General features: G+C 37.1%; 1 pseudogene; it reads left to right on the plus strand.

Moving 5' to 3' along the window:
- Positions 1-6832: 6832 nt before the first annotated feature.
- LOC109438802 (olfactory receptor 8G1-like) lies at positions 6833-7616 on the plus strand (annotated as a pseudogene).
- Positions 7617-21986: the final 14370 nt, after the last annotated feature.

Here is a 21986-nt window from a genome sequence, read left to right on the forward strand (position 1 = left end):
TTCAAAGAACGACATGAACATTATAACAAAGAGATTGAAATTTTGAAAAAAGCCAAATAGAATTTCTGGAGATTAAGAACTCAATAGAAGAAATTAAGAAGGAAATAACCAGCTTAGGCAGTAGAGTTGACCAGATGGAGGAAAGAATCAGTGACATCGAAGATAGAAACCTGGAAATGACACAGATGGAAGAAGAAAGAGACTTGAGACTTAAAAGAAATGAAAGAACTCTACAAGAACTTTCTGACTCCATCAGAAAGAGCAATATAAAAATGATGGGCATACCAGAAGGAGAAGAAAGTGAGAAGGGAACAGAGAATATGTTCAAACAAATTGTTGATGAGAACTTCCCAAACTTGTGGATAGAACTAGATCCTCGAATCCAAGAAGCAAATAGAACACCTAATTACCTCAACCCGAATAGGCCTTCTCCAAGGCACATTGTATTGAAGCTGTCAAAAATCAACGACAAAGAAAGAATCCTCAAGGCAGCCAGGGAAAAGAAGATGGTAACCTACAAAGTAAAGCCCATTAGATTATCATCAGATTTCTCAGCAGAAACTCTACAAGCCAGGAGGGAGTAGAGCCAAGTATTCAAACTACTGAAAGAGAGAAATTATGAGCCAAGAATAATATATCCAGCAAAGTAATCCTTTAGATATGAAGGAGTAATAAAGACCTTTCCAGACATACAGAAGCTGAGGGAACTTTCTAATACACGACCTTCATTACAATAAATACTAAAGGAGGCTATTCGACCACCATCAACAGGGATGATTTGTGGCAACCTGTGGCATCCAGCGCAACATGGGCAGTGAGGGAATGAGAAGGGGTGGCTTTAGGTTAAGTTTTAAGAAAGAAAGAAACAGAGACTTAATGCAGTTGAATCTCTCAGCAAATTTAAGAAGATTGAAATCATACCAAGCATATTCTCTGATCACAAAGCCTTGAAATTGTATATCAACCACAAAGAGAAAGCAGGAAAAACACAAATACATGGAGATCAAACAACATAATTTTAAAGAACGACCGGGTTCTTTAAAATTAGAGGTTTAAGAAATTAGAGGAGAGATCAAAAGATTCATACAAACAAATGACAATGAAAATACATCCTACCAAAATTTTTGGGATACAGCAAAAGCAGTTTTAAGAGGGAAATTTATATCACTAAGGCCTATCTCAAGAAATAAGAAAAATCCCAAATAGATAACCTCACGTTACACCTTAAAGAACTAGGAAAAGAGGAACAAATGAAACCCAAAGTCAGCAGAAGAATGAAATAATAAAAATCAGAGCAGAACTAAGTGAAATAGAGAACAAAACACAATAGAAAAAATTAATGTGACAAAGTACTGGTTCTTTGAACGATTAACAAAATTGACAAAACCTTGGCTAGACTCACTAAGATTAAAAGAGAGAAGACACTAATAAACAAAATCCGAAATGAAAAAGGGGAAGTTATCTCGGATGCCACAGAGATACAAAGGATCATCCAAGAGTATTATGAGGACTATATGCCACCAAATTCAATAACCTAGAAGAAATGGACATGTTCTTAGAAACATACAGCCTTCCCATGCTGAAACATGAAGAACTGGAAAATCTAAATGACCGATCAGTAGTAAAGAAATTGAATCAGTCATCCAAAACCTTCCCAAAAGCAAAAGTCTGGGACCAGATGGCTTCGCTAGTGAATTCTTTTTTTTTCTTTTTTTATTTTTTTTAATTTTATTTTATTAAATTTATTGGGGTGACAATTGTTAGTAAAATTACATAGATTTCAGGTGTACAATTCTGTATTACATCATCTATAAATCCCATTGTGTGTTCACCACCCAGAGTCAGTTCTCCTTCCATCACCATATATTCGATCTCCCTTACCCTCATCTCCCACCCCTCACCCTCCACCCCCCTCTGGCAACCACTAAACTATTATCTGTGTCTATGAGTTTCTGTTTCTCATTTGTTTGTCTTGTTCTTTTGTTGTTTTTGGTTTATATACCACATATCAGTGAAATCCCATGGTTCTCTGCTTTTTCTGTCTGACTTGTTTCGCTCAGCATTACTCTCTCAAGATCCATCCATGTTGTCACAAATGTTCCTATATCATCTTTTCTTACCCCCGAATAGTATTCCATTGTGTATATATACCACAACTTCTTTATCCATTCATCTATCAAAGGACATTTTGGTTGTTTCCATGTCTTGGCCACTGTAAACAAAGCTGCAATGAACATTGGAGCACACGTGTCTTTATCTCTAAATGTTTTCAGATTTTTTGGGTAGATACCCAGGAGAGGGATTGCTGGGTCATATGGCAATTCTACTCGTAATTTTTTGAGGAACCTCCACACTGCCTTCCATAACGGCTGCACCAGTCTGCATTCCCACCAACAGTGTATGAGGGTTCCTTTATCTCCACAGCCTCTCCAACACTTGTGACTATTTGTCTTGTTGATGATAGCCATTCTGACTGGGGTGAGGTGATATCTCATTGTGGTTTTTATTTGCATTTCTCTGATGATTAGTGATGTTGAGCATTTTTTCATGTCTATTTGCCATTTGTATGTCCTCTTTGGAGAAATGTCTCTTCAAGTCCTCTGCCCATTTTTCAATTGGGTTGTTTGTTTTTTTGTTGTTAAGTTGCATGAGTTCCTTGTATATTCTGGATACTAGCACCTTATCGGAGGCACTGTTTGCAAAAATCTTCTCCCATTCAGTTGGTGGCCTCTTTATTTTGTCAATGGTTTCTTTTGCTGTGCAGAAGCTTTTAAGTGTCACATAGTCCCATTTGTTTATTTTAGCTTTTACTTCCATTGCCTTTGGAGTCAAGTTCATAAAATGCTCTTTGAACCCAAGGTCCATAAGTTTGGCACCTATGTTTTCTTCTATACAGTTTATTGTGTCAGGTCTTATGCTTAAGTCTGTGGTCCATTTTGAATTAACTTTGGTACATGGTGACAAATAGCAGTCCAGTTTCATTCATTGCACGTGGCTATCCAATTCTCCTAGCACCATTTATTGAAGAGGCTGTCTTTGCTCCATTGTATGTTTTTAGCTTCTTTGTCAAAAATTATCTGTCCATATTTATGTGGTTTTATTTCTGGGTTCTCAATTCTGTTTCATTGGTCTATGTGTCTGTTTTTCTGCCAATACCATGCTGTTTTGATTATTGTAGCCCTGTAGTACAAGCCAAAGTCAGGAAGTGTTCGCTAGTGAATTCTACCAAACCTTCAAAGGGATATAATACCAATATACCAATTCTGCTAAAGCTCTTCCATAAAATTGAAGAAGAGACAGTACTCCCTAACTCTTTTTATGAGGCCAACATTTCCCTGATACCAATACTTGGTAAGGACAACACAAAAAAAGAAACTACAGATCTATATCTCTGATAAACACAGATGCAAAAGTCCTAAACAAAATTCTGCAAATCGAATGCAACAATGTATTAAAAACATTAATCCTCACGTCCAATTAGGGTTCATCCCAGGAGCACAAGGATGGTTCAACATACGGAAATCCATCAATGTGATACATCATATAAACTGAATAAAAGACAAAATCATATGATTATATCAATTGATGCAGAAAAAGCATTTGAGAAGACACAACATCCATTTATGATTAAAACACTTAATAAAATAGGTATAGAAGGAAAATACCTTAACATTATAAAGATCGTATATGACAGACTCTCAGCTAATCTGAAAAACTGAATCCTTTGCTCTACGTTCAGCAACACGACACGGCTGTCCCCTATCACCTCTGCTTTTCAACATCATGTTGGAAGTTCTTGCCAGAGCAATCAGGCAAGAGAAAGAAATAAAAGGCATCCAAGTTGGGAATGAAGAAGTTAAATTGTCACTCTTTGCAAATGACATGATGCTATATATAGAAAACCCTAAAGACTCCACCAAAAAGCTATTAGAAATAATCAACGAGTACAGTAAAGTTGCTGGCTACAAAATCAACATACAAAAGTCCATTGCCTTCCTATATATTAATAATGAAATCTCAGAAAAGAAAAAAACAAATTCCTTTTGCAATTGCAGCAAAAAGAATAAAATACCTAGGAATAAACTTAACCAAGGATGTGAAACGCCTATATACTGAAAACTATGAGACATTTTTAAAAGAAATTGAAGAAGACACAAAGAAACAGAAAGGCATTCTGTGCTCATGGATTGGAAGAAACAACATAGTTAAAATGGCCATATTACCCAAAACAATATACAGATTTCATGTAGTCCCTGTCAAAATCCCAATGGCATATTTTAAAGAAATAGAACAAAAAATCATCAGATTTGTTTGGAACCACAAAAGACCCCGAAAAGCCAAAGCAATCTTAAGAAAAAAGAACAATGCTGGAGGTATCACACTCCCTGACTTTAGCTTGTACTACAGGGCTACAATAATCAAAACAGCATGGTATTGGCAGAAAAACAGACACATAGACCAATGGAATAGAATTGAGAACCCAGAAATAAAACCACATAAACATGGACAGATAATTTTTGACAAAGAAGCTAAAAACATACAATGGAGCAAAGACAGCCTCTTCAATAAATGGTGCTGGGAGAATTGGATAGCCACGTGCAAAAGAATGAAACTGGACTGCTATTTGTCACCATGTAGCAAAATTAATTCAAAATGGATCAAAGACTTAAGGGATAAGATTCTAGTGGGAGGTCATTATCGTTATTCATTCCTAATGAGGCTTTTACCATAAATACGCAGAGCATGAAAGCATCATATCACATTAACCAGCCTTTGCAGAGGGCCACAGTTTTCATCAGAGATCAAACCAGTGACTCAATATTATTGTCACGGAGACTTTTAGACTATGATTCCTTGAGCACCAAGGAGTCATCCAAGGTTAGTACTCAGAACTATCCACCAGTATCATCAGAATCATTTTTTCTTTCAGAGAAATGGAGAAAAAAATACACAGCCCTGAAATTTGGGGGAGCATGTTTTAGTCCCAGTACTAGAATTTTAAAATTTAGGTTGTACTACTCAAGCTCTCGCCCAATGAATTTAGAGATGCACATAGTTATTTATATGTTTCTGACTGACCTTATCTAATATTCACAGTTCTTGATGAGCAAACGTGGCTTTATCATCTCCCTATCCCCTCCTGAATAAAATTGTGGTAAACACTTCTTTGTCACTCAGTTCAACTCAGGCAGCATGAGGACTTTGTTCATTTATAGTGAGCCTACGTTAACTTATTTTTAACATTATTTCAATAATTTTTATTAAAAAACATATTTATTGAGACTTGCTACATGGAAATCACTGTGCCAAGCACTGGTAAATAATTTTCAGTCTAGTACAGAAGAAAAACCAGTCATAACTCATAATAATACAGAATTAAGTACCTGCTAAATGTAAACATAAGAAATGTATACATGGACATGTAAAAAAATCGTATTATTAACTAGGCCTTTCGTTATTAAAGCTCTTAACTAAAGTTCCCTAACTACTGAATAGATTCCACAGGACAGGAAGGATAGAATGAAAGAAAAGCTAAGGGAATATGATGAGTCAATGAAGAGAGGCTACCAAACGCTATTTTGTGAAATAGCCAAATCATATGATACTTGGGACATAAAAAAAAGAAAACTTTTATTTTGTTTCCAGATGACACAAATCTTTAAATGACAGAATTTATTTGGAGATCATGGGAAATATTGATGATTTTAGGAGGTTAATATTCAGTAAAATATGCCAAATTCCTGCATTATTGTATATATTCATGTAGAAAAGAGCAAGAATAAGATATGATAAGGGGGAAATTTAAAACTTCAGAATGAAAATGTTGGTTAAATAAAAGACACATTAAAGAGAAACTCAATAGAGTAAAATTAAAACAATATTGACATTTATTAAGTTCTGATGAAAGCCAGAAACTGTGTTAAGCACCTTGTTGCCATGATTTAACTTAGTTTTCATATGAGTTAGATATTAGCGTTTTTGTTTTACAGAGGGTTAGAAAATGGATGTAATTATCCCTAAGTCACACAGTAAGTATGGAGTTGAGTTGAGGTTTGCATCCACAGCTATCTAACTTAATATCAGGGCCTATTAGAATTACAGAATGTTGAAACTGGAAAAGATGTTAAAGATAATTTAATCCAACCACCCATCAGGTGCTTGTGTCCTTAAACAATATCTGCCAAGTAACTAGTTATTCAGGTTGTGTTCAAATATTTCTGACTATAAGTTCAGGATATGCGTGACTATTGGAATGTTCATCTTTGTTGTGATACCAAATATTTCTCCCCATAGTTTCAAGCAGTTAGTTTTATTTTACTCTCTTGGAGACATACAAGGCTTGACAATCAAGTTTGTGAACTCATTCTAGAAAAAGTGCCACATACCTCATTGCTGAATATCACCAGTCACCTTCAAAGTACTCCCCTTGGGAAGCTCTGCACTGATGCCAGCACCTAGTCCACCCTTTAAAGCAATTTTGGAACTCTTTTTCTGGAATGGCCATCAGAGCTGTCATCGTATTACCGTTCATGTCCTGAATGTCATCAAAATGTTTTCCTTTCAATATTTCCTTTATCTTTGGGTAAAGAAAGAAGTTATTTGGGGCTAGATCAGGTGAGTAGGGAGGGTGTTTCAATATAGTTATTTGTTTACTGGCAAAAAACTCCCTCACAGACCGTGCTGTGTGAGCTGGTGCATTGTCGTGATGCAAGAGCCATGAATTGGTGGCAAAAAGTTCAGGTCATTTTCATCTAACTTTTTCACGTGGCCTTTTTAGCACTTTCAAATAGTAAAACTGGTGAACTGTTTGTCCAGTGAGTAAAAATTCATAATGAATAATCCCTCTGGTATCAAAAAAGGTTGGCAACATCATTGCAACAAGTTTGTGAAATTAATTGATTCCTGCCTTTCCACGGTCATTACCCCCAAAATGCTGGTGAACTTTGTGACTGAGAAGAACATCGTCTCCTGCTCTGAATGCATGATTCAGTTCTATGTCTTCCTTGTTTTTCTGTCTCAGGGTGTTGTATGTTGGCTGTAATGGCATATGACTGCTATGTTGCCATCTGTAGTCCCTTGCTTTATAATGTCATCATGACCCATAAGGCCTGTTTCTCCCTGATTTTGGGGGTGTGTATCATAGGCCTGGTTTGCGCATTTGTTCATACAGGCTGCCGGTTTAGAATTCATTACTGCAAATTTTATGGGATCCATCATTATTTCTGTAATATTCTTCCCTTATTAAAACTCTCCTGTTCTAGTACCTACGCCAGCAAATTACTAATTTTAATCTTTAGTGTGATTAACACCCTTGCCCCTAGCTGAACCATCCGTAACTCCTACATCTTCATCATTGCCGTAGCCGCTCCACCAAGGGCAAGTTCAAAGCCGTCAGCACTTGCAGCTCCCACATCTTGGCTGTTGCTGTTTTCTTTGGATCTGCGGCATATATGTACCTGCAGCCATCATCTGTGAGCTCCATGGACCACAAGAAAGTGTGCTCTGTGTTTTATACTATTATTGTGCCCATGCTAAGTCCCCTGATCTACAGCCTGAGGAACAAAGATGTCACTGTTGCCCTCAAGAAAATGCTAGACAGAAAAATATTCTTCTGAGCAGAAATAATATAAGGATAATTTATTTGTCTAAGTCACCAGTTATTATATTTTGAATTGATATGTTTAATTTTCGCTCATCTGTCAACATATATTCTCATTTAGTGGGATTCTATTGACATTATTTCCCATTCCTATGACATTTTTATGCCATTTCTTTCTGTTTAAGTATCACTGAAAAACAGATTAGAAGAAATACTAAAAACGACCTGGCTATGTGAACCCAGTAATGCCATCACCATCACCTCGTCTCTTGCCCCTCGGGCGAGGGAAGTCAGAGAAAAAATAAACATGTGGGATCACATCAAACTAAAAAGCTTTTTCACAGCAAAGGAAACCATTAATAAAACCAAAAGGGATCCTACTGAATGGGAGAAGATATTTGCCAATGATATATCTGATAAGGGGTTAATATCTCAAATTTATAACAAACTCACTCAACTCCAAAAAAACAAATAACCCAATTGAAAAATGTGTAGAGGACATGAAGAGGCATTTTTCTAAAGAGGACATACAAATGGCAACAGACATATGAAAAAATGCTCAATCTCACTAATCATTAGAGAAACGCAAATAGAAACCACAATGAGATACCACCTCATACCAGTCAAAATGGCTATCATCAATAAATCAACAAACAACAAGTGCTGGCGCAGATGTGGAGAAAAGGGAACGCTTGTGCACTGTTGGTGAGATTGCAGATTGGTGCAGCCGCTATGGAAAACAGTATGGAGGTATCTCAAAAATCTGAAAATGGAACTACATTATGATCCAGCAATCCCACTCCTAGGTATCTATCCGGAGAAACCAAAACTCTAATTCAAAAAAAATTATGCACGCCTATGTTTATTGCAGCACTATACACAATAGCCAAGACATGGAAACAACCAAAATGTCCATTGATAGATGACTGGATTAAGAAACTGTGGTACATTTATACAATGGAGTATTACGCAGCCATGAAGAACCAGGAAATCTTACCATTTGCAACAAGATGGATGGACCTAGAGAACATTATGCTAAGTGAAATAAGTCAAACAGAGAAAGACAAATACCATATGATCTCACTTATATGTGGAATCTGAAGAGAAGAATAAGTGCATGAACTAATCAGAAACAGTCTCAGAGACACAGAGGAAAAACTGAGGGTTGCTAGATGGGCGGGGGGGGGGGATAAGGGGGAAGGTGAGGGGATTAGAAAGCACAGTCCGTAACCACAGGATTACCATGGGGTTAGGAAAGTCAATTTGGGGAAAGTAACCAATAATGTCATAAAGATTTTGTAGGGTATCCGATGGACACTGTCTCATTAGGGAGACCACCTTAGGGATGATGTAGATGCCTGATCACTGCACTGTACACCTGACGCTGAACAATAATGAATGTCAACTACATTTTATATATATATATATATATATATATATATATATATATATATATATATGGTTACAAGAAGCAGAGTACAGCATTAGGAATAGAGACAGTGGAAATGTAAGGGCTGTGTGCGGTGTCAGAGGACTAGTGGATGGGGGAAAGGGGACTGTCACTGTGTGAGGGATATAAATGATAAATGTCTAAATATTACATCGTTTTGTGCACCTGAAACTAATAACAAAATGTTAAAAATAAATAAGTAAAATAAAATAAAATAATCTACAAAAAAGCCCTAAACAATTTAAGTAGATTTAAAATCTAATGGGTTAATATGGCAAATCATGTGGTAGAATGATGTCTGGGGCCCAAACAACCCCTTCTGCACCGCCATACCCAGAGCAGAAAATCATTTCACCTATTCTGGCAAAAGAAATTCCTTGCTGTTTAGATTGAAGGAGAGGGGGATTAAATATTTAAATATAAAGCCTTGGTTACTGCTTCTAGAGATACATTTTACTTATCCTTTTTTTTAAATTAAATTTTTGTTTTTTGATATTTTGGTGCAAGTGATTAAGTTTCTCTGCCTGACTTCCACTTTATGCAGCCTGCTTTATCTATGTGTCTATTCATAGTGCTCTGGTTAACAAATTAGTAGTTCATCCAAAGTTTTAGCTGGAAGGGAAGTAGGAGAATGAATCACAACTCTCAACAGTTATGCCCTGGGAACTCTAAAAGTGGTTATACATTACACTAAGCATACTAAGTACATTTGGCCAGGATCTCCATCAATCACAGATCCTATTGTTCTGAGCCAACAAAAATTCTAGTGTGAGTCCATTTCTTCTGCTTGAAGTTGAGTTAAATGACTTCTCTAAACTAAATCAAACTATTGGCTTATTTTGTTTTACCAATGTACCTTGGAGTAACCAATGTAGAATGTGTCAGAATACGATTAAAAAAATATATTGACAAAGGCTATAAGAATTTAAATGTCATTTTTTTCAGAGAACTGATCTTCCAAATACCAACTAAATTACTTTCTACACCATCCCTCTCTTCTAGCTATTAGATACTGCTTCCTTTTCTCCTTAACATTTACCCCTGTGGTAATTGTATGAATCAAATAATTATTCTTTTAATCTCCCTCTGCTGAATTGACTTAAGCTCTAATAAGGCACAGAGTAGGCATTCAAATAATATTGACAATAGTACCAGACAATTCTGGTATCCCCTGTGACATCCTCTGACTGCCTCACTCAGCTTGCATGGACAAAATTTCACTTTAAGTATATACATGATTTTATATTTATATTTTTAATTAACTTTACTTTTTAGAATAGACCTAAATTTATTAAAAATGATAAAGATCGTACAAAGTTTCTATTTACCTATATGTGTTTTCCCAATTAACATCTTACATTAGTTACAACTTATGAATCATTATTGATACATTATTATTAGCTAAAGTCTATATCTATTTTTTTAGTTTTTATCTATGTTCCATTTTCTGTTCCATGATCTCATTCAGGATATCAAATTACATTTAGTAATCATGTCTCTTAGGTTACAGCAAGTTGAACAGCAATAATTCAACAAAGAATTCCCTGCACAACCCACAAACATGTCTGAGAGATCCATACATCAGAACATCTGAATGTGGGTGAATCAGAGTGAACAGGGGAGGAGGAAAGGGAGAAGAGCAGAGACAGGTGCCCGGAGAGGGGAGGATTCGGGCTGCAAATGTACTCTCTGTGGCCCTGAGCATTCTTGCCTCAGTGATCAACATATAACACAGCTGAACCCAGTGATCAGGACAGAGACCAAATACAGAATTGTGGCAGCTGTGTTCTCGCAGCTGCCACTACCAGGCAGAAAAAGGCATGGAGCCTGGCCACCTCCTCCCAACCTCCCAGAGCCCATCTCACTGCACCCTCCCAGAGCTAGCAGTGGATCCTAGAAGAAACTGTAGCAATGAGTGTCAGGTTACAAAGCAGAATATCTGCATTTCCGAGAACTTGAGAGACAGTTCCTAAATGGCAGGCACACACTATGGCTAATCCTAGTGATGAGGGTGGAGATTCAATGGCGAGGCAGCTGAGGTCTGGCATTTGCCATTACTGGGAAAAGAACAAAGTCAAATACACCCACTGTGTCTTCTAGCCCACTCCGCCCCCATCCATAATGGTTTATCCCAACAGGGGTGCCTGGGACCCTTAAGGCAGCTGGGATTACAGGGGCTCAGACCCCATCACTTACCACATTCTCCCGTGAAGGTGGTACCCTGAGACTGAGGTGACATGGTCACAGAGGAGACACTCACCTCCACAGGTAATATGGGGCTATTTTTTCACCACCCAGCAGAGATCCTAGAAGCCAGAGCACTGCAAGAGAAGATAAAAAGCTCTAGCACCACTTACTGGAAAACAAAAGAAAGATCTCTTCTTATTAACCTGTTACAGAGTTAATGTCTAGGCAAAGAAAGAATCCATCGAATTACATGAACAACCAAGGTAACAAGGCAGCTCAGAAAGCAAATGAAAAATCTCCAGAAAATAAACTTAAAGACATGGAAATATGTGACTTAAATGACAGCAAATTGAAGATTGCAGTTCTGAAAAAGCTCAACGAGATGCAAGGAAACTCAGATAGGCAGTTTAATGAACTCACAAATAAAATCAATAAACAAAGTGAATATTTTAACAAAGAGATTGAAATTTTTAAAAAGAACCAAATAGAAATTCTGGAGCTGAAGAACTCAATAGAAAAAAAAATGAAGAAGAAATAGTGAGCTTAGGAAATAAATCTGAACAGATGGAGGAAAGAATTAATTATATAAAAGGTAGACATCTGGAAATGATGTCAATGAAAGAAGAGAGACTTGAGAATTAAAAGAAATGAAAGAACTTTACAAGGACTATCTGATTCTATCAGAAAGAGCAATGTAAGAATAATGGGTACACCAAAAGGAGAAGAAAGGGAGAAGGGAATAGAGAGCCTATTCAAACAAATGATTGATGAGAATTTCCCAAATCTATGGAAAGAACTGGATCCTCAAATCCAAGACACAAAGAGAACACTTAATTATCTCAATCCAAAAAGGACTTCTCCAAGGCACATTATATTGAAGATGTCAAAAATTAATGACAAAGATAGAATTCTCAAGACAGCCAGAGAAAAGAACATGGTAAACTATAAAGAAAAGCCCATTAGATTGTCATCATATGTTTTAGAAGAAGGTCTATAAGTCAGGTGGGAGTGGAATCAAACATTCAAACTGTTATAAGAGAGAAATTACCAGCCAAGAATAATATGTCCAGCAATTTAAGTTATCCTTTAGAAATGAAGGAGTAGTAAAGACATTTCCAGACATACAGAGTCTGAGGGAACTTACCACCACAGGTCACCATTACAAGAAATACTGAAGAGGGTTATTCTACCTGAAACAAAAAGACAAAAATATACAAAACTATGAGTAAGATGACTAACAGACAGAAAGAGCAGGACATTGCAACCCTTATTCGGAACAGGGCCCTATACACTTAAATATAACTTAAAGTTTAAAGGAAGTAATAACATAAAAAGGAAAAAGGGAAGAAGATAGTTGCTACTGCAACTCAGAAATGAATTCACAGCATAAATAGGAATAGTTTGTGACAGCAAAACATGAAAAGGTCTAAATTTCCAAAAGAAAATAGAGATGATGCATGCAGAAGAAAAATTACTACTGTATACATAAAACTTTCTTTTACATAAACTTAATAAGTCAGAAAAATTTGAAAACCATATAGTCTCACTCATGTGGGATATAAAATTGAAAGCAACAAACGAACAAAAAGTCATAGACACAGACAAGAACTTAGTGGTTACCAGAGGGAGGGATGGTAGAAGAGGGTAAATGGCATAAAAAATATGGTGATGGAAGAAGAATTGACTTTGGGTGGCACTTATAGACTTGAAACCTATATAATTTTATTAACCAATGTCACCCCAATAAATTTAATAAAAAAGATAATGTAAAAAATTAAACATAAATAAATATTTGAAACTTAAAAATTAAAATTAATATTATAACCAAAATATATAAAGATATCTATAGATAGATATCTATATCTATATCATCTATATCTATATAAAAAGCAATGAAAAGAAGGAGCTAGTATTACACACAGCAACATAAAAAAACTCACAAAAGTTATTCTGAGCTTAAGAACCTGAACCCAAAAGAATATATCCTATATGAGTACATTTATACTGAAGTTCTTGAACAGAAAAAAGTAATCTAATATGAAACAATAAGAAAAACAGTTACTTTAGGGGAGTGAGGGATTGACTTAGAAAGGGCAGAAGGGAAAATTCTAGGGAGACAGAAATGTTCTATATTGTTATAAAGTTGTGATTTACACAAGTGTGTGTTTGTCAACATTTTATAGCCAAGATTTGTGCATTTAGCTGTATGTAAAGTTTATTTTTAAAAAATTTAAAATATTCTATAGTTGTAGCTCACAAAAGGGGCTTTTTCAGAGTTCAGAAGTAGAAAGAAAGATCAAGTGTAGAGGGTTCTGAGGACCAGCCTGTGTTTTATGCAACCACCTGATTAACAATGTTGTCTTTTACCTTCATTTACTACATGAGTTGACCCTCCTTGCTTATATTGGGATTAAGTCAGCCAGCCAAGTTGACCAATTTTAGAAAAGGCCTCACCAGGCTAGAGGGTGAAGGAGAAAGAAAGATAATTTTGAATAGTGGGAGGCATGAATACAGATTGCCCACATTTTCATACTTTCAAATCTCTTCTATATGCATTATTTCATTTGATTCTCAAAATAACTTTGCTAAGTTGATATTATTTCATTTTAGAAGATGGGCATCAGAGCAAGACTCTCACCAACAAATTAGGAATGAGCAAATTATATTTCCTTCTAAGGGTTAAAATTTTATATAAATTCATATATTATCACAATAAAGATAGAATGTTACTCTCATGATTTCCAGGATATTATTAATTGATTATAATTTATTGGCTATGCTAATGTAGTTTAAAAAATAATCAGTCTGCTTGTGTGGGTAGAAAGTAGGAGTTATCAGTAACAGAATTTTAGAAAAAGAAAAGTCTTAGGGACAAATGCTGGAATCTAAGAAAAGAAAAGATGGTTAATCAATGAACTTGCAGTATTCTGGTCTCTGTCAACACTAACTTTCAAAGGAATGGAACATAAGAATTTAGAGCTAGTGTAATCCATTGTCAAATGATTTGTAATGCAAAACATATACATCAGACAATCAAATTATCTAACTTAGTCATTTCCCAGTTTGGGCCCAGTATGATGTTGGAGATGACATTTTCATCAGTTTGTTTAATGTTGCCTCTGTTTTTTCATGGGGTGGGCTTTTAGAATGAAAGTATATGATCTGCCATGTGCTCAATGTTTTGTGATGGCAGTTACTTTAAAAAAATAATTTCTTCGTATTTTAATACAATAATTTGGCAAAATAAAAATAGGTAACCCTTTGCCTATTTCCAATTCTCTTCCTCCTCCTTCATCAATTTACTAACCCATAAAACCCCAAAGTTTGAGAATAGATGATTTCTTTCACTGTTCATTTTCCAACCTAATCCAATGTATTTCTTGTCTGGCCTCTCTACAGGGAAAGAATGAGTCATGCAGACTACATTATGCAAGCTCCTGTAACAAACAGAGTTCTCTTTGTAAATTAATACATTGGCCTTTAGGTTATGGGTTGATCTCTCATGTAGCATGACTGCATCAGCAGATTGATAATGCTTGTAAGTGTCCTGATTTTGTTGTAATTTTATTTTATTTTTATTTCTTATTAGTTTCAGGTGTACAAAATAACATAATGATTAAACATTTACACCCCTCACAGAGTGATAAACCTGGCAAGTCTATTACCCCTCTGACATCATACATAGCTATTACAATATTCCCTATGCTGTACTTTTTTGCATCTCGTGACTATATAAATATATACTTAATTGCAGTTGACATTCAATATTATTTTACATTAGTTTCAGGTGTGTAGCAGTGATTAGGCACTTATGTAATCTATGAAGTGATCCCTTGATAAGTCCAGTACTATCTGAAACCCCACATAGTCTTTATCACGTTATTGATTATATTCCCCATATTATATTTCACATCCCCGTGACTACTTTGTTGTAATAAAAAAAAAAAGCAGCATTCTGCTTGTTCATGTCAGTTGTTGAGTTTGGTTACTGTAAAATCCATTCCTAAAAAAACAATTTCCTGTCCTGTCTGCATGCAGACAAAATTAGGTTTCTAAACTTGCAGGGCTGAGAGAAGATTCTAGACTACGATTAATATAGCAGGGTTGTGACTGTCATTCCGTGGAGCCTGTCAGGTTTCTCCTGATGACACACTTATTTTCATTACAGATTTTTTTTAATACAATTATATTGATGGAATATGGAAGACAAAAGTTGATGTATTTTGTAGTATAGCTGTGTTTCAGTCTCCTAAGTCCTGATCCTGTGCCCTTTTGATAATTCATAAATTTTTCCATTAAAGTAATTCCACTGGCAGAGAAAAGAGAATACTAGGGACGGAGCCTGAAGAGGGGAAGACATTTTAAGGTTGTTACAATTTTCTAAAGTCTCTTATTTTACGTTCTGTTTCCTAGTATATCTGCAAATTTCAATATAAAAATTGCTATTTTGTTTTCTTTATTACTGCATTTTAAGGTAAAGTTAAGTCTTTAAGAAAATGAGCCCTGCGAGTGGAGATGTGCAGTGAGAGGTCCCCACACTACGGTTGAAAATCAGGAGGGCTATCTCGACAGCAGAGGCATCCCCTGGAGGAACAAGGAACCCCAGTCCTAAACTGGGCTCCCCAGCCCAGACAACCAGTGCCAGGAAGAGGAGCCTCCACAATATCTGGCTGGGAAAAATAGTGGGGATTCTGACCATCGGGGTAATACAGAAGGCTGCAGGAAACCCAGGTGTCCTCTTAGGGGGCCTGTGCAATCACTCTGGCACTCTGTTCTCTGGTGGAGGTATGGAGACTCAGGAGAAGTCAGAGACATATGGGGAGAGACTGAGTTGTGTGGATTTAAGACGAGGACTGAGGAACAGTTGCTGCTTTCCCTGTGTGGAATCCTTTTCTTGTGGAGCAGCCATCATCTTTCCTGTGTTGAGCCCTCCCCCATATGGTTAAATCTGAATCTGCAGTGGCCTGGTGAACTTTGCAGGTGACACCCTGGGGCCCACCAAACAATCTAATTAAAAACTAGGCAGAAGATCTGAATAGACATTTTTCCAATATGAAAAGATGCTCAATGTCATTAACCATCAGAGAAATGCAAAGTAAATAAAACCACAATGAGATACCACCTCACACCTGTTAGAATGTTTATCATCAATAAATCAACAAAAAACAAGTGTTGGTGAGGATGTGGAGAAAAGGGAACCTTCCTGCGTTGTTGGTAGGATTACAAATTGGTGCAGCCATATGGAAAACAGTACGGAGATTCCTTAAAAAAAAAAAATAAATAAAAACAGAACTATCTTATGACCCAAAATTCCACTTCTGGGCATTTGTCTGAAGAATTCAAAGCACTAATTCAAAAAGATACATGCATCCTTATACTCACTGCAACATTATTTATAATAGCCAAGATATGAAAGCAACCTAAATGCCCATCGATACATGATTAGATAAAGAAGAGATGGTACTTATATAAAATGGAATATTACTTGACCATAAAAAAATGGAATCTTACCATTTGTGTCAACATGGTTGGACCCAGAGGGTCTTATCCTAAGTGAAATAAGTCAGACAGAGAAGTCAATGTCACTTATATGTGGAGTCTAAAGAACAAAATAAACAAACAAACAAAATAGAAACAGACTCATAGATACAAAGAACAAACTGATGGTTGCCAGAAGGGAGGGGCGTTGGGGAGCTGGGTGGAAAAGGTGAAGGGATTAAGAAATACAAATTGCTAGTCACAAATTTGTATTTATGTAGTCACAGGAATATAAAATACAACATAAAGAATATAGTTGATAATTTTGCAATAACTATGTATAATGACAGGGGGTACCAGATTTATTGGGGTTTCATTTTGTAAATTACATAAATGTCTAACCACTATACACCTGCAACTGATATTAAAATAATATTGCATGCCAACTGCAACTGAAAAAAATAATGAAGGCAAAGCGATATCCATTTTAATTTAAAAATAGCATAGATAATTTGTCCAGTATACTTGAAATAAAAGAAATAATTAAAATAACTCTTCTAGAGGAAAGAAAATGATATCAGATGGAAACCTGAATTTACATAGAGGAATGACGAGCAATGGAAATGCTTAATATGTGGGATACAACTAGTAGTGGGCTGTATACAAATCATGAAGTGGGCCTCCACCAGATACCATCTCTACTAGCGCCTTGATCTTGGACTTTCCATCCTTTAGAACTTTGAGAAACAAATAATTGTTGTTTAAACCAAATAAATAAATAAGTAACTAGAAAGAAATTTTATGAAGCATTTACTTTTTCTCATTTAGAATACACGAGGCTAAAGAAGAAGAAAGTTTTCTAGATTTCTTCTCTATGGCCAAACACTTTACAATTTCTTACCTAGTTTCCTAAATAAGCTGAATATTATCAAAATCCAGAAAATTAAAAAAAAATACAGGTCTCTAATGGTAGTGGAGCTGACAAGAGAAAAATTCTGAGATGTTCTAAATTAATTTCCATGAGTGAGAGAAAGAGACAAGAATAGTTAACCAATTAATAGCTGTGGGCCAACTAAGGAGACTGCTCATATTCCTGAATGTATGTAGGCACTTTGAATCAACTTCTCTCTGACAACCAGACATAATCCAATCCCACAGATGCATGAACTTTCAGTAATATTACCTGTCACCAATCAAAAGTGGGAAATATTTCTTACTTATAGGTTGTGTACCTATCACAGAACTGTGTTTCCTTTTCTGGCTCCCATCTGTAATCAATACAAATTCTTTCAAAACAATTTATATCTTTCTTCCCCCAAACATAATGTATAAAAGTGCCCATCAACTCCATGACAGCAGACACATTTGTGCTTTCTAGCTAGCCGTGCTGCTAATGGTTTAGAATTCATACACCAGGACCTGGTCCTTTTCTGGCTAGCATATGGCTCAATAAACACTTTATTTTAGAAATCTTTGGGCCATGAACATTTTTTGTTTAACATATTTGGTGGTCTGTGTGGGGACCCAATCTTTGAAGGACAGAAATGGACTTAGCTCCCTCAGGTCTGCATGAGGAGCCCACAGCAGTCCCATGGTCATTCACCGGATTGAGGTATGTGCCTCCTCTTTGGCCCCTCTGAAGCCTTGGATCATGTACACCCATGACTTGTGGAAGATGCACTCAGCACTATTGGGATGGCAGGGGATCCATAAGCATTCATAAGCAACAATTTGGGAGTTGAGAGTGGCTAGTTCCCTCAGTGTTTTTACTAGGTGAAGGGGGTTCCCTAATCTGTATGTCTGTAAGTGGCACCCAGGATGTGTGACAGAGAAGAAAAGCCTTCCTATGACTGGGGAGTTATTGAGAGGACATCCTTAAGTTGGTTTTATTATTATTATTGCTTTGTTATTCACAAATACCTGTCTGCCTTTGTTTTTGACTTTCATCGTTGTCTGAGGTAATTGAGCTCATTTTGACATCTTGTGGCCAATCAATGTAATTACCGTTTGGGTTTTCGCTCTCACCGGACCAATGCTTAGCTTTGGAAATTGTGTAAGGGTGGGTTTTCCAACCCAAAGGTAAGAGGCACTTGCTCCCCTTGACCTTCAGGTAGTCCTAAGAAACTTGGAGACTTGCAAAGGAGTCAGGGCTCATTGTCCAAGATGTGCAGCAGGTTCATAGGGAAAAGGAAACTGAAATTATATGAAGGCGATTGTTCACTGTGGAGAAAGGAATACTTGTTCCTTCTGGCCCTCTCAGGGATATTTCTAGGCAATTAGACACCTCTGCATAAGTGTCTGGACTCATTGTCCAAAATGTGTAGTAGTCTCGCAGGGCCTCTAACAGAAGAATGCACCTCCAGTTCCTGGGTCAAAGGAAACATTTCAGGCTTGTCTGAACTTGGTCATTCCAGTACCTTGGGCCACGTGAAATTCTGCCTCATACTCCGGTCCCTCTGAGACAGGTAAGAGAAGCCACCAAACAATTGGGGAGGGTCACTCTCAAAGCTACACTATTTCTACTTGAAAAAAAATTTTGGCCTTCATCAGTTGAGAACAAATCTTTTAAATTATGTTTAGTCAAAACTCTAAAACTTTCCCTGCCCCTCCTTCAATACATTGGCCAATGCTGTGAATAAGAAATATGGAGGAGAATCCAGTAAGACAGCAGAGTAGGTAAATGCTGTGCTTGCCTCTTCCCATGCCCACATAAAATTATGACTAAATTATAGAACAGTCAACCTGGAGAACCATCTGAAGACTAACTGAACAAAACTCCTGCAATTAAGGATATAAAAAAGCCATGTCCAGACTGGTAGAAGGAGTGGAGACTCAAAAGGGGTTGACCTCACACCAACAGGTGGTGGTTGAGAATTTGGAGGGATAGCTCAGCTTCAGAGGTCCCTCCTGAGGAGTGAGGTGTCCTAGCCCCACACTGGGCTCCCCAGCATGAAGCACTGGTGACAGGAAGAGAAGCCCCCACAACACCTGGCTGTGTAAATCAGTGAGGATTCAAGCTGTCCAGGGAGACAGAAGGCTGCTGCAAATCCAGGCATCCTCTTAAAGGGCCTGCACACAGATTCACTCACTTGCAGGCACTCACCCTGGGCTCCAGCAGAGGGATGGCAGCTGGGGAGGCACCAGAGACATACAAGCATAGACTGAGTTGGGTGGCTTCAGAGGGACAGCATCCTTTCCTGTGATGAGACCTCCTCCCACAAGGCCAAATCTAAATCTGCATTAGACTGATGAAATCTGCTCGTTTAACCTTGGTGACTCCTTAGGACCCTGCCTCACCCGACTCACACACCACTTTTAGTCAGCCCCAGTCCATGCTGTGGTCTTTCTTGGGCAACTCTTGAGGGTTTGCAGACAGCAGATGGGCAGCAGCTGGCCTCAATATGCTCTGAGCCTTTTGCTTAGTGGCCACAGGCTGAGCACAGGCACCAAACCTCAATTTGCATTAAATTGGTGAAAAGGAAACCTAATGCACTGTTGGTGGGATTTAAAATTGGTGCAGCCACTGTGGAAAACAGTTATGGAGGTACCTCAAAAAATTGAAAATAGAATACCTTATGAAACAGAAATTGCACTTCTGAGTATTTATCCAAAGGGAAAAAATAAACTAATTCAAAAGATATATGCACCCCTGTGTTCACTGCAGTACTATTTACAATAGTCAAGATATGGAAGCAAACTAAGTGTCCATCAATAGATGACTAGATAAAGTAGAGGTGGTACATATACGCAATAGAATATTACTTGGCCATACAAATAAAATAAAATCTTACCATTTGCGACAACATGGATGGACCTAGAAGGCATTATGCTAAGTGAAACAAGTCATGCAGAGAAAGGCAAATGCCATATAATCTCACTTAAACGTAGAATCTAAAGAACAGAGTGAATGAACGAACAAAACAGAAACAGACTCAAACATACAGAGAACAAACTGATGGTTGCCAGACTGGAGGGGGGTTGAGGGGTGAGTGAAGAAGGGGAAGGGATTAAGAAGTACAGATTGGTTGTTTCAAAACAGTCATGGGGATGTAAATTATAGCATAAGGAATATAGTCAATAATATTGTAATAACTATGTAGGTGTCAGATAGGTACTAGATTTATCAGGGTGATAGATGGGAGGTGGGTTGGGAGGAGGCTGAAAAAGAAGGGATTAAGGACAAATTGGTAGTTATAAAATAGTCCCAGGAATATAAAGTACAGCATAGGGAATATAGTCAATAATGTAATAACTATATATAGCGGCAGGTATGTACTAAATTAATCAGGGGATCAGTTTGTAAAATAAGTAAACGTCTAACTACTATAGTGTACATCTGAAACTAGTATCAAATAATATTGAATGTTAACTGTAATTTAAAAAACAGAAATATGGGACTGAATTGTGCATATTGTTTATCTAAACGGGTTAGCCTTACTAAAGACAGCACATCTCTACAAATCCCCAAATGGGGCACTTTTGATTTGACAACATTAATCTTTTTATGATCTAAATTAGAAATTAAACGTGCTAAGCAATTAGAATGGAAAGTTAATTTGAATGGGTACTCTGAAGCTAGCAGGTGAGCTGCAGCCTCTTAAATATTTTATCTACAAGATTCCTCTATTAGAATGACTTAAAATTGTAATAAATTAAAAAAGAAAAGAAAGCTCTGGAAAGTTTTAAGGAGACTTTGCTAGTACTGGTACTGTTCCTCCCTTTAAACCCATTTATTCAACTCTCCATCTTTTCCTACAACCTTATCCTTCTCCCTACCCACTCCTCTATCCTTCCCACAACCATTTCATGATGCCTCACCCTCAATCCATTTTAATAAATCATTTTAAACCCAACCATCAGACATAATTCTCCTAGCACCTCCTCCCATGGGGTAATAAGCTGCCCCAGCTGCCTGTAGTCCTTGGTGACACAGCACAGACCGCTACCAGATGTAGGTGGACACGGGCAGCTGCCACCGCAGCACAGGCTGCCCTAGGCTAGCTCCTCAATCAAAAACAGTTAAAACTTCTACCCCTGGTCTAAGGCAGAATTAAGAAGTATAGCTAAAGACTTTGCAGATCCACATAAGAAACCCGTCCATAAATTAAAATGAGTTTTTGTTGTTGTCACACAAGCCTTTAGCCCAGGATCACCTGATTTATATCAGTTGGTTAACATGCTGGTGGGGCCCAGAGAAGCACAACATTGGATGCAACTTGGTCAGGATCCTGAAGCTTCTCCAGAAGCCGTACCTAATAATCTGGCCCCAGC

This window comes from Rhinolophus sinicus, chromosome 9, assembly GCF_057876585.1.
Source record: "Rhinolophus sinicus isolate RSI-liver-muscle chromosome 9, RSI-T2T, whole genome shotgun sequence".
Lineage (NCBI taxonomy): Eukaryota > Metazoa > Chordata > Mammalia > Chiroptera > Rhinolophidae > Rhinolophus > Rhinolophus sinicus.